The sequence below is a fragment of the Formica exsecta genome, unplaced genomic scaffold (genome assembly GCF_003651465.1).
Source record: "Formica exsecta isolate Colony F162 unplaced genomic scaffold, ASM365146v1 scaffold72, whole genome shotgun sequence".
Lineage (NCBI taxonomy): Eukaryota > Metazoa > Arthropoda > Insecta > Hymenoptera > Formicidae > Formica > Formica exsecta.
The window spans coordinates 6,283,607-6,298,595 of record NW_021853485.1 but is presented as its reverse complement, the minus strand read 5'-3'; the positions used below and the strand labels follow the sequence as shown (position 1 = coordinate 6,298,595).

The following is a 14,989-nucleotide window of genomic DNA, read 5'->3' as shown; positions in this document are numbered from 1 at the left end:
GGGGGGGGGGGGGGGGGATTGCCGGGAGAGAAGAGAATCGTCGCGGCATGAATAATGTATCGCGAATATTGTAGCCGGTCTCGGGACAGCTGCTGTCAGTGGCCAATTACAGGCGGCTTATAAAACAAATAAATCGACCGGCCGAACGATTGCGCATAAATTAAGACCGCGGCCTCTGCTCGACCTAACCGGGCTTTCTAGGAGTTGAACAACGGTTTGTCATCATCGTCGTCGTCGTCGTCGTTGTCGTCGTCGTCGTTAACGCTCATTGTCAGATGCATCGAGTGGGTTGAATTACGCGTCACGAGAAACGCGTCTCATTGAACGTTGGTTAAATCGGGAGACTCGTCGTCTTGCTTCAATTAAGTCGATCAAGAAGTTTACAATTAATTATCTAGAATTGACAATTTATGGAAGCGGGCGATTTACGCAAAGTTAAATATGTGAAGAAAAAAAGTCGACTCCAAAGATTAAATAATTGTTTCTATTGCTTGCAAATGTATGACGAAATAAGTTCCAAGTATCACGTATATATACCGATTTTACACGTTAGCGCAAATACAAAGAAGCTCATTTTTTAGCGTTGAGATTCAACGACGAAACTCGCGCGAAAAGAAGGCGTTCCTCGATCATAACGCGGGGCCGGGAATGAATATCGGAGTAACGAGTATCCAATAATGTCGCTCCCATTAAACGTGAACGGTACGTAATTACTCGGAGGCTCTTGTTGGAAAGTTGCGGCAAAAATCAATCGTTCTGGCGCGCGGGCGGCCACCGAGAGCAAAGCAGCCATATACGCGAGAGAATAGATTGAATTTTTAGAATGAAACTCGTTGTTGTATATTTGTATGCACGCGCGCCTGTTACGTGTATATCGCGCTTTACTCACTATCGATATACATACGCTGGCGAGCTTCTGTTTATGGAATACTCGTGCATTCGAGTAACGTATAATCCATATTTACGAATAATTTTACATATCGATGAGCCGTGTGGCGCGATTGCCAATCATTTGACTGCAGCGAAGTGTTGCGTTCGTATTGATACAGTGTTGTGTGATGATAAGCAAGTATTAAAACCGGCATAATTTCGGTGAGTACATTGCAATAATAGCGAGCGAAACTGATATTTATACGCGATAATGATATTGTAATATTTCGATTTCTGCAAATTTGTAGTTTCATATCGTACTCTCTAAGTAATAATCTCTCTTTTGAGATAAACCTATGATATATATATATATATATATATATATATATATTTGAACACGATCAGCGCGAAACTAATGTCAGTGAAATTACATCTGCAATGCGTAAATAAAATTATTTTCTCTCATCGCTAAATCTCGCCCGTTCAATTTTTGAAACAGCATACCTCGTTTATCTTCGTGTTTGTCTTTTCATTGGGACTCGATGTCGCAAAATATTCGATGGCTACGAGAGCAAACGGTTTACATCGGAGTTCCGATTCACAGGAAAAATCTCGTTAAGCCTGGAAAATATTTAACTTGTGAGAGTAAAAGAATCCGAAAGACATTTTGCCGCGGTACGAACGTAATCACGAGGTCGTAAAACGGAAAAGTATTCTTCGACGAGTTTTCATTGCCGACAGTTTAATGTTTTGCATTCGGAACGGTATCCTTACCTGTCGTACAATTTCCGCTACTTGGTCGATATCGGTGTAACGAATGAATACGTGTATGAGTGCGAACGTGAACACATGTTGAGGTATCACGTACGAAAGTAATTTAGCAGCAAATAGCCGCTGATTTCCGAGAAGCTACGATCTTGCAAACGGCGACTATATTTTGCTCGTAATTCTGTCGTCATAATTAAAATCCGCTCGACGTTCACGATATTGTTAGCTTCCGTGAATGCATCACGTCTTATAAGTTAGCGGAACAGAATGAGCAGAATCAATTCTAATTAATTTTTTTCTGGTGGTTTACTCTTGTAAGTTTGCACGCTATGTGGCTTTCTGGCATTATTTATACTTATTTTGCAAGCAACAAATTAGGAACTTGCATATTTCGAGAGCAACAAATTCAATCAATACGTCAGCACCAAATTTAAGCGAGCAACAAATTTTTTTCTGATAGCTTACTCTTGTAAGTTTGCACGCTGTGCGGCTTTCCGGCATTATTTATTATTATCTTATTTTGCAAGCAACAAATTCGGAACTTGCATATTTCGAGAGCAACAAATTCAAACAATATATCAGTACCAAATTTAAACGAGCAACAAATTTTTTTTTGATACTTTACTCTTGTAAGTTTGCACGCTGTGCGGCTTTCCGGCATTATTTATACAATACTTATTTTGCAAGCAACAAATTAGGAACTTGCATATTTCGAGAGCAACAAATTCAGACAATACGTCAGTACCAAATTTAAGCGAGCAACAAAATTTTTTCTGATAGTTTACTCTTGTAAGTTTGCACGCTGTGCGGCTTTCCGGCATTATTTATACAATACTTATTTTGCAAGCAACAAATTAGGAACTTGCATATTTCGAGAGCAACAAATTAGCAACAAATTCTTATATTATTGTTATGTACAATTTTGTTGCTATATATATATTGTTCCGCTAACTTAATCTTCCTTTAGCGGAACATCATTTTTTTTAAAAACTTACAGAGCAACAAATTTTTTTTTTTTGGCAACTTTTTAGCAACAAATGAGCAACAAATAAAAATATTAATTAAAATTGATTCTGCTCATTTTGTTCCGCTAACTTATAAGACGTGAATGCATCGATAGAAATATTCGTTCATATATGCGCAACATTATGTCATCAAATTTAATATTTATTTGCGTTATGCAAAACACCATTATTATGTATTTTCGCAATCGAATTAATGAGATTATGATTATCGAATGACAATTCATATATTTGGTTATATTATTCTGATATATTTGATAAAGTTAAAAAATTACAAAGTAAAATTTATCTATAAATTCCTTCCATTACCGACTGTTTATAAATAGTTAGATCAACATTTAAGTCAGAAAAATATTTTGATGTGATGTTAACGTTACAATGTGAAACGATTCTTAAAATTTATTTGACTCGGGTTGAATGAGATAAAAGCACATTATTATTCAAGCGACACGACTCGCTCGTTTCGAGAATAAATTCATACACTTACAAATAGCAAGCGATGGTAGCAAATTTATATGAATATTTGCGAGCAAACTCTCTCATCGTCTGATCGCGGCTTTATTCCAAATATGGCCACAACTGAAGTTCGCGCACACTTGATTCGTCAGGCGTAAACTGGTCACGACCTGTATTCTCAATTTATTCGTGCCGAAGTTTGCGAACAGCTTGTTGCGGACAACTCATGAGCAGTTACAAACTTGTTTCCCTACCTTGTTAATATATAGAGTTCTCAATCGAAACTTCAAAATCCAGAATTTTGTCCACTTTAACAGTTAAACTCGAAATATCTATTAATTTTGTATTTTAAGCGCAAGTTTAATTTAAAGGTAAATTAAAAAATTTTCGTAATATTAAAGGTTAACGTAAAAGGTCGCAACAAATTAAAGAGGAAAGATTGAGAAGGAATAAAATTTGAATTTTCTTACTTTAATTGTCAGCGATCGAAAAGAAGATAGAAAAGAAAATTTTTAATGAAGATTTTTGTTCACTTAACTATCTAAACATGAGTTTCAAATTTTATGTTCGCAGTCGAGACATTGGCGAAGATGAAACAATTTCCGGAGAAGAGAGGATGAAGCTTCTTCACTTAAAGATCAGATTCAGGATGTCAAAGGATAATGCACCGTTATTTTCCCAACCAAAGACAAGAAAATTAAGTCGCGACTTCAAGGTGAGGATAAGTAAATGTTTGTAGTTGCAATCTCGAATTACTTCTATTTAATTTCTCTCGATATCGTTTACGTGATGTTTATATAGATTGTTTTTCTTGCTTGCCTTTCAATATTCTTTCAATATATATGATTTCGAAAGCATTATTACGCTTTATAATAAAACGGCATTATTTTACCGATTAATTTTTAAAACATATTATGTTAGTTTTTAATTATAATTGATGAATGGTTAATTGAAAATATCATAATTAGTTTTTTGTAATTAAAACGTAATTGAATTTTAGGAAAACTTGACAATTTTCAACAGATCTATAATTGATTTTTACGAAAGGCTTGTAATGAATTTTGATTCCATTGATTGATATTCTCTATTTTTACTTAACCGAGAGAGTTTATTAGTATTTTTAAGAGAATCCGCGCGCGCATTTTCGTGAAGAAGTTTACGTTCGACATTTTTCCCGTCGGCGGTTTCGCTATTAGTTCACTAGACAAAGGAGCAGTTTAACAGAACCTCGTTGCGCGATTCACGGAAGAAGTCGACACGTTGAAAGTTCTCTTAACGGCGGAGAGCTTCTTTCTCTCTTTTCCGTGCCGCGGCAATTTTCATCCTTCCACAACTACGTTGCACGGTAAGATCTTTAATGGCTTCTAAAGAGAGAGAGAGAGAGAGAGAGAGAGAGATAGGAAACCTTCGTCGGGAGCGCAGGACGAGAGAAGACGCTACGAGATAGCGTTGCCAGATGTCCTGTATATTCGAGAGAATGTCCTGTATTTTAGCTCGACTTTTAGTGTTTGGGTCGAGAACGTTTCCGTCGAGAACGCAATCTTCTTGTATTCCAAAGTTTTTACATTTAATTAAAATTTGTCACATGGATATATATTTTTATGTGGAATATATATTGACATTGTTATACCGTTATTTGATTAATATATTTTTCTTGTTCTCTCTGATGAGATTTTTGTTATAAACTGATATATAGTCTCATTAAAATGTTTTTTTTTTTTTTTTGCGTAAAATATTAGAAATTATCGATTCACGTACTTCTCTGTGTTATCTTTTGTGCGCATTCTCGGAATTAAATCACAATAGCGACCGTTGCGTTTGACGAGCGGCATCGATACCCGAAGGAGAACGATCGCTTCCGAACAATTTATTTCCAGTTATACCGGAGCAAGGTTATTAGAAGCAGTCGAGAGCCATTATAAGGTGCAAGCAACATCTGGAGTCGTTTCTGTGATTTATATCGGCGCGAGTCGAAGGTCTTCATCGATTTTATCGCGTCGTCGAACATGCAGTTTGCACGTCGATCGAAATACACGTCGGATGAAAAATTATAATTGCCGTTGTACAAATAGGTCCTTTTCTCTGCCCTTCTTTATCGATAATAAACCGTGACATGTGCATGCGCGATAAAATGTCAACGGTGTAACGACATCAATATCAAATATCCGATGCTCGCCTCGTAAATCCGTGAATCCCATTTGTGTAAAAAATAAAAAAAAGCCGGTTGAATTTATGAATGTTCTCGTTAGTGCAAACGCGACACCGCATGTTCCCTCTTTTGCTGTGTTAGTCTCGACAAGAGAAGTACGGATGAATTCAACAAAATTTGAAACTGCAGAAAAATGCGGAGTAGTTTGATTCAATTATCTTTTTTGATCGCGGTTGAAAAGCGATACAAAAGATTGGAACAATTTTCCATGTATGTGTAAATCGAAACTTATTTATTTTTCAGGCTTTTAAAATAGTTTTTTAAAAATTTCGAGATAAAAGTTTAAAAATATAATTTTTTTTTTATTACTTGTACTTATTATTCGCTCTATCACCTTTACCTCGCAGAGCGAATCAACTACACGGAGTGTAGTATTTTATTGTCAGAATGTACGAGCTCACTACATATTTATCGACCGCGACGTGATTTGAATATGCGCCGCTGCCTTTAATGCATCCTCATTGCATTACGCTTATGGTACGGTAGCGAAGCTCAGAGATGCTAGAATATAAGTCGACTACCGTTATTATGAATTACCGTCCATTCTGTAAATTGGTGTAAAGTATCATGAATAGAAAGTAGAAGAACTCACTGAGAGAGTCGATGTAACTTATGTATTCAATTGTTTGAAAAATTTGTCTTGCGAGCTGTTTATTGAATTAAAAGAAATCAATTAGTACGCGTAAAAATAGTGCTAATAAAGTAAAAAAAAAAAAGGAAAAAGAAAATAACATGAAATACATAAGAATGTGAATATATTAACAAGCTGACAAAAACCATTTTTTTTATTTTTATAGATCTACTTTTTTTAAAATCAAAAATGAAAGATACAATAATAATTATTTAACTTAAATAACTATTTTATTATCATTTCATTTGCATATAAATAAAAATAAATCTAATTTTAAGGTTGCCTCGATTTACAAATGTGAAAGATACGCGTTGTTGCGGAAATAAGCCCATTAATTACGAATTTATGCCGAATCGCGGTAGCCATTGAGCTCATCGAGCGCCAACGAACGCAACTCTCTGTCTCATTTACGGGCAATTAACGCGCAGCGCAACGCGCGGAGATTAATAAACACGCGACGCCCACGCGGAAGGCAGACAGAAGGTACGAGACGGGTATAATTTAGCGGCGGTCACGAGGGGGAGCGTTAATTGAGAATGATCGACTCTCCTCGCTGCGGCGCGGCGTGGCGCGGCTGAAATAAATAAATGGCAGTCGGTTCGAGACGCGTATCGCATCGCCGTATCTTCCTCGTCTTATTTTACCCGCTTCGCGGCGCGGCGCGTTTCTCATGATTCCAATTTTTCCTTCGTGCCGACACGATAAAGAGACCACTCCACCGCCTCGAAACAAGATTGATCGCGAAGCGTGCTCGTGAACGCCACGAGGGAGGATGCAAAAACACTCGCGCTCATCTCGATTTTCGAGAGGGAACGGGGGGTGATCAAATTAAATTTGTTATTGAGAGGGACTATATGAAATAATTCGTTATTAATTTATCTGAAAAGCATTTCAGGAAATATTCGTTACACGAAATGTGTTTAAATATATGAAAAGGATTAATATTCTTTATTTATAATAATGCGAGATTAATCATGCAATGTTGATTTATTTTATGGATTATATAGAATGCTTTAGAATTATTATTACTTTTTGCATCTGTGCGCGGACATAAATTAAAAATTTAGATTCAACGCCAAGTTGATCAAAGAATCCGCGGATGAAAGGAAAACCGAAAAATTCGCGCAATCCTAAATATTAAAGCTGTATACGAGGAACGAATAAACTCTTGTTTGCTTTTCTTATAAAAATATACAAATGTAGCACACGATAAGTCGACTCCGAGGCATTTAGAATTCTCTCGCCCTCTTCTTAAATTGTTCTCTTTCGATTGTTCTACCAATTATCAAATCCCCTATATATACGATAAAGGGAAAGTGCGAGAGATAGAGCACTGGTAAAATGAGATGACGAAAAGGGCGATATGAGGTAATGGAGTGAAGGATAGCGAGGGGGAATACGAGGGCGAGAGAAAGAAGGACGGATATATACACAGTGGGAAGGTGCGATCATGGAGGTACAATAGAAGCAATACGGGTAGACGATGATGAAAGGAACTCTCTTTGTTGAGTTCTGCTTACAGGAAAGCAGGTAGATCCGGATGGATTTATAAAAGACCGCGCGTATATCCAACGTAGATGGAACTATATCGATACCGTCGTGTGGCAGCGGCGTCGAATCGTTAAGCCACGTTTCATTTAGTGTAGAACGCAGTTTTGTAGGACGTTGGTGTGTCCTAACCACGAACAGATGCTCTCAACATGTTCTAAATAAAGCGAGATAAACTGCGGTGAACGTGTAAGAGGGTTTGCATAAACCCGTTGTTAAATTGTTCTTCTCGCCTCAGTCTGGCATCGTTTTAATGATCTTGACGGGCAATCATAGTCGAAAGCATTTGTAGAGTGTCATTTCGTGTATTTACTATGCAGAATACACCGTTAAGTAAGCTACTTTTGAAAAATGTAATTTCGCGAGTCTGATTTTATCTAAATATCTGCACAGGCCTATTTAAATGAAATCGATGAAATTTGATCTGAAAAGCAATTAGTTTTTGATACGTCCGCGTTATCTTTAAAACGACCGATAATTGCATCGGCAAATTTAGATCGTTTAACGCGATAAAAGAGATTCCAATTATATTAATATGAAACTCAATTTATCATGGCAATAAAAGAAATGTTCTTGTTAACAGTTTATCTGCATTGTAGATTGATTTCAATAAATACATTCATACCTTGTTTTAACATATTTGTATCCCTATCTAAAAATATTTGCAAGAAGAGATCGAAAAGTATCGGGATTTAAATAATGTATTCGTTCATTATCTGGATAAATTGAATTTTCTTTACACAAATAAAAGATAGCTTTTATTTTTGAACAATATTGCAATATACATATCGAGCTCGTCGATACCAGAGTGGAATAACTTCAAATATATTCTTGTTAGAGAGACACGTCCCACTTTCGCTCCGCCATTCTCGGTCCGTATCGGCTTTATAGTATATCCGTTCAGAACCTAATATACATTGAGATTCCTTCAAACGATTGATAAATCAGATATCCGAATCACAATATGGGAAGTTGGCCGATGTTGCAAAGAGGTAGCTTCAAATTCCTTTGTACTACACAAAAGATTTGGCGTCTCGCGACGCCACTGCCGGATAATATCTTAAGATTTAGACAATATTTATGGAGAATATATCGAGTTTCTTAAGAGATTCACGTATAAAATCTTATCACCATACTGTAATCTAATTTTTTTTTAATGTGAAAAGTTTGCTTGTTTCTTATCTATTATGGCATTATAGATTTTATTAATCTTAGAATATTGTGTGCGTGTGTGTGTTACGTAATAAATTTTCCAAGTATATATCTTGTTTCAAATTACGTTATAATATATCTGAAACCTATATCGGATGTCGGAAAGAGGAATTTTGAAATATTGCTGACAATGAGGCGAGGAGGACAGCTTTCTCTTGTTCATTAAATCGCTATCGCGTTGTATACTCTAATTAATCTTGTAGAAAGTTTAAAAATATCCATTCATAGTATATTTATATATGACTTGAAATATAATCTGAAGATTTCTTATTTTGGCTTACATAACAACGTGTATTAAAAATATATCTCATTTACATTATATATATATGTCAAATTTTTTATGCCATTTTATGTCATTTTTTACATCATACTTGTGTCATATAAAAACATGTTTTCTTCGAATATACTTACTGATAGCCTGATAACAAAAATGTATTTTTCATTTTGACATGTTTTATCAATACTTTAATTATCTTCTTATCTCTAAACGCAAATAGCCTTTACAGGAGGAAAAAAACCTTTTACCATTGTTATTTTTACATCAATCGAAGATATTTTCTATTTTGACGTACGTAGAACAATGTTATATCAATGCTCCAACTATTTTCCTATTTTTACCAACATTTTTTTCTCTAAGGAAACCGGATTCGTTAAAGGTTTATATTATGTTACCGTGTTATGTTCTATTTATAGCTCGACAATCAAACGTATATTTGATTTATTTTTTCAAATATATATTCGAATTATATTTCAACAATATACCAAGTTCAATCAATAGTCCAAAAATATTTCGTATATCTCCGAATCAAAATATCTCCTTATTAAAGCAAGAGCGACTTATCCTCCGCATGCTACGCCACTGCCGGGTCGTATTGGCCGCCGGCGTTGGAGGGGACCGGCGATGCCTCAGTAAACGCCAAGCGCTCGAACCATCGATGCGAGAGAGAGAGAGAGAGAGAGAGAGAGACTCGCAATAAGAGAACCGGTGTTGATCCCAACGTCGATGAAACGCTGATCGACGTAGCCGATGGCTTGTTGTCCGTGACTCGATTCGCCCGATGATTTCCGGTGTCGCGAGAATCGTTCAACAGTGCAGCAGGAGCCGACGACTTCCACCGGGAAATCCTATTTGCTCGCGCGCGCGTGTGTGTGTTACATCTCTATGTAGTACGTATATGTGAAGTATACACACTCTCCTTCGTCTCTTTGGAGTGCGTGTACGTCACGTATGTGTGTGCTTCTGTCGGGTTACAATCGTGTTGCGCAATAGTGACGATACTTTTGCGTACTCTTAACGTTTGTTATCACCGCATGTGCGTGCCTCTGTGTGTGCGTGGTTTTTTTTTTTTTGTATACCGAACTGCCTACACATACACGACAACGCAATCGACGGAGAGATGCGCGACTGGTTGTGTTGTATTCCTCGGATACGGATGCTGTTGGAGTAGCGGCGCCTCTACAGATCCAGGCACGAAGAGAGAGGGAGAGAGAGAGAGAGAGAGAGAGCTATCCACACATATGTATCACTACGAATGAAACCGCGCACGCATGCGCGTAACGTGAAAACTGCCGGTCCTCTGCTGCTCCATCGTTCTCTCCTCTTCGCTCCTCTTCCATTTCTCCCGTTGTCTCCCTCATTTCGTCGTCCCTTTCTCTCTTGCTTCTCGTCCCTCCCATTGGATTACCTCACGGACAAAGGATACGTAAACGGGGATATACGCGCTGGATAAACTTCATTGGGGTTCCCTCTCTCTCTTTCTCTCTCACCGGCTCACCGCCCCGTCGACGACTATATAGGTATTGTTCCTTGCTTTGCTCTGCTTTACTCTGTTCCGCACCCCGTGCACCGTGCCGGGGTGGTGGTGTGTGTTCGATAAGTGCAGTCGACGCAAAGGTTTTCCCCCGGAGGGAAACAAAAATCTTTGTTAATCTTAGGCATGTTGAGGTCGGAAAGACTCCATTTTCTTAGTTTGATGAAACTGTCTTAACGTCTGTTATTTTTATCTACGTTCTCTCTTTCTCTCTTTCTCTCTTTCTTTCTCTTTTTCTCTTTTTCTCTTTTTCTCTTTTTCTCTTTCTTTCTCTTTTTCTGTCTTTTTTATACTTTCTCTGGATAAAACGAGACACAGAGAAAAGAGAAAGCCGAGTCTAGGAAGATTGCTTGAAAGCTTTTGTGTACCCGACAAATATTGTCCTTGTAAATTTATACTTGTATAGGATATTCCGTGCCATACTTTGTGTCTATGGACTATTTAGTTTGCAGTAGATTTCTCTTTAACAAATAAAGAGAAAAGATTTTTTTACAATTGTTTAGATACGAATACGTATAATATCTTGATTAACCTGATTTGAAGATATAAAAATCTAAAAATATCGCGCATTTTTTGTTAATAATTCTTAATTTTAAAAAAACTATTTAAATTATATATAAATAAAAATGAAATTTTTTGCCAAAAATTCTAACTCATTGTTAGAAACATTTTTAGAAACTCTGTCGAGGTAATTGAAGCAAATCGATATCTCGGATTATATAATGTACGATACTGGTCTTAACGGAGACACTTATGAGATAATCTCCTTTACACTTTAAGTAATGTCATTCGTATATATTCCCCATCCAATAAGATCCTTCTTCGTGCCTCGTAGCTTCTTCTCCCGCTTAATGAAGCGGCAGTTTGCTCCGTCAGATGTGTACACGATTCTGCTCTAGGCCGTGTTTAATGGAGATTCCTCCTGGCCTCCTGGTATCGATCGTAGACGTGACAGATAGATGCCTAGGACGATAGTAATAGGATCAATCGCGGCAGGCACATCTGCGGCCCCTATATAACTTATAATGCTGCTGCAAGTTATGACGAGCGAGCGGGCGGTGCGTTATACGTATTATACGCGTACACGTACAAGATTACACAAGAAAACACGCATATACGAACATGAGATATTATTACACGACGAACTTACATCAGAAAAGCTTTATCGGTCGGGATTTGGTGCTTTATAATACGATCGAACTGTTGAAAGAATCGGTTTCACCGAGCGAGCCCGATAGTACAATATTATGCGAAAAAAATTATTTTCCAAATACATAATATTTATCTCAAACAGGCATGTCTATTTTTACTTTAAATTTATAATGTAAATCTGTTTATTTCGAATACAAATATGATTCCTTCATCGATTACTTCGAAACATGCCACATGCAATGGAAAGTATCATATTTCACATAAAGTAGATATTTAATTGGTTAGAGATATTATAGATGTAGAAATCCTCGAATGTGTGTGTTATCCGTAACCATCAGATAATATTAAATCGTATTCAATGTAAATATTAAAAGTAAAATTATAATTTTACATATATAATCGCAAAGTATTATTTTCTTAGTAACTTTTTCGAATTCATGAATCAGCAAAGTGGTTTGACTGGTTTCGTCGCCAATTTCTTATTACAGCTAATAACATCACTTGTGTCAATAAATCACTTGTATATTTAGAAACGTTATCTCGTTTCAAAATTGATAAAATCTATCTGATGTATCTAAAATTGACAAAATCGATGATATTGCACTTAAATTGTATTTTTTTGTATTATTTATTATTTTATGTAAATCATATTCGAATTGTATAAATTTAAAAACTTTTAGTCTGCATATTTTCATGAATAAAAATATGGAAATATAATATTATAATATTCCATTTGCTCTGCATAATGTTATGCTGCAGATAAATAATAAATCTTTCTTTCATAAGCATTCTGAATAAATACATCTACAGATATAAATACATATTTATATTAATCAACAATTTGATTGGCAATTATTTTAATTTTTTCAAGTTTTAATATCTAGTAATTTCGTAACAGCATAATGGATGTTGCGAGTATCATTGTAGGAAAAAAAAATATTAAAACTGATTATTTGCGGTGCAACTGCGATAATTATGTTGTTTCCCTTGTAACGACGAATTGATTTCTCTGAAGCAATCATCGCGCAATAATCATATAATATTTGCAAAAATTGCGATCCTTGTCAACGACGGTAGATGCAGAAGCGTGGCATTAAACTGACTCGCCGACCGGTTTATTACATAAAATCCCAGATATTGCTGCTCTTTCCAGCTATGCTACGAGATTGATCGTTCGTATATTCACGCGTTTCCATTCGGAATCGAACGATCGTAATTATTGTATTTAAACGCTCTTGCCGACGAATCACTTGAAAGCTTGTCCATTACGGAATATCCTTTCAACCTGCTAAGTGCTGTATTGACTTTATATTGACACAAATATCGAAGGGAATATCGATGTTTGCTTCGGAGAAATCAATAAATATTTTTTAATCAGGAAATTACTATATGCGTGTTTAATCAGAATTTTTACGATTTTTTGAAAATATCTAACGCGCATATATATACAAAAAGGAAAATATCAAATATATATACAAATATAATAGAATTAAAGTGTTTATTATTTCTAGTTAATTAGCAATATTGATATTTCATATTTTGTTGGTGTGTATATGTAGTAGTGTGTACATTATAATATACATAGATTGATATACATAGATATAGTAGTATTTGCAGGACATACGAAATTTTGCTAAGATATCAAACAGAACATGTCGATACATGCCAATACCTGGAAATATGGACATATTGATAATATTATTGAACATTCCTATCAGTGCAGGTAAGGAAATATCATCGTGACCGGCGTCGTCGAGATTTTTCTTTTCGAAACTTTCTATCACGAAGGCGATTTATGAGCGGATCTTGAGATATTTTTTGTAAAAATATCTTTATGAGATTACCTTTATATATACGACAAAAGAGCACGACCTCTCTCGTTGCGGAAATATACTTACAGCTGTTCGGTTTGTCCCCCGTAAGCGGCAGGGAGGTTGAGAAAGGTAGAAGACGCCGGGAGAATGTTTCTCTTGTTCTGACAGGCGTGGAAATGAATTCACGGCAAAAGTTTGTCTTATTCCGCGCGAGCGATAGTTAAGCGAGAAACCAAGTTCCTCCTGTGTCTCGCGCGCTTTCAGCACTCGGAAACGGAAGCGTCTCTAACCGAAAGGTTTGTAAACCGAAGGTTTACATGAGATAAAAGAGACGAGGAGATATTGGAGAATAGTTTCGTAGGAAGCGGAGCGTCTTTCACGATCGTGCGTCAGAAAAATCTCTTGTAACGGTGCTGGTTTGCTTCAGACTACTATCTTTGATACGGGATACGTTGAAGTTTTATTGAACTGTTTTTTCCGTAACGCTCTTCTAAAATTCGTATATTTTAGACGATTCTATTTTATATTCTACGACAGAATACGAGATAGATTCTGTAGGTGATACGTGAGATAAATTGTGTATTTCTGGATATGCGAGAAGCAAAAGTGCGCCAGTGATATATTTATTTTATAGATGAAATATCGTGTTTCTCTCTCTCTCTCTCTCTCTCTCTTTCTCATAAATTAATATTAGAAATAACGATAATAAGATAACATTCACCTGCGTATCAATGGGATTTTCAAGCAATTTGAATGCATTCTTTGCGAAAATGACGATAGGTAAAGTACCCAATTATATACGCTTGCTTTGCTAATGATCACGGCAGTGCCCATTGGGTATCTCTATTTAAATACGTACGAGTATACGATCGCGCGACATGCCGGGAAGTCACAGTTACGTGTAAAAAGCCGATGATAAATTATGCACGAAGAATGCACGGGAGAATTAACGCCGATGTTTACGTTTGATTTTTCGCGTACGCAATACCTTACACGTAATAATGTTTTTACAATAGTTTATCTATGTATGAACAGTAATAGAATAAGGATCTGGAAATTACAGAGGAAGAAAAAATGAAAGAGAGACTTGCAAAGTCTTTCATTATTCATGTGATGTTGATAACCATAGGTATTTCGTATCGCGAATGCCATTTTAGATCGATTCGTGCACGTGTCTTCCGCGGCGTCTCCTCCCCTTTCCCCTCTCGATTCGTCATTATATGTGTGGGGTCCTGGGTTCATCGCACTTCTGTTTGTCTGCGGGTTCTTCAATCAATTCGAAGTCTTCTTAAGAAAAATGTATGAAAGCACCAATGTGTGTGTATGTGTGCGTGTGAGTGTATGTGGCTTTAGAATTGTAAGCGATTGAAGATAAAAAGGCTTTTACTATGCGAAAGAGAATCTAAATCTTATCTCTTTTACTTTTAAATCGAATATATTTTAAACGAATTCTTTTAATATATTTAATATATTTTTCTTACTCTATTATTTTTAAT

General features: G+C 36.2%; 1 protein-coding gene across 3 annotated transcripts in view; it reads left to right on the top strand.

Annotated features, from left to right (window-relative positions):
* Positions 1-14,989, top strand: part of LOC115243698 (zinc finger protein 608-like) — a 169,542-nt gene that overhangs the window by 29,871 nt on the left and 124,682 nt on the right. Inside the window, exon 2 of one of the 3 annotated variants that reach the window (XM_029820871.1) lies at positions 3,690-3,831. The exons of 1 other annotated variant lie outside the window; for it this stretch is intronic. The gene's annotated coding sequence lies outside the window, so the exon portion shown is untranslated. Of the gene's footprint in view, positions 1-3,689; positions 3,832-9,674; positions 10,514-14,989 lie in introns of those variants that run through there. One more of the 3 variants, XM_029820876.1, reaches the window with a different exon arrangement.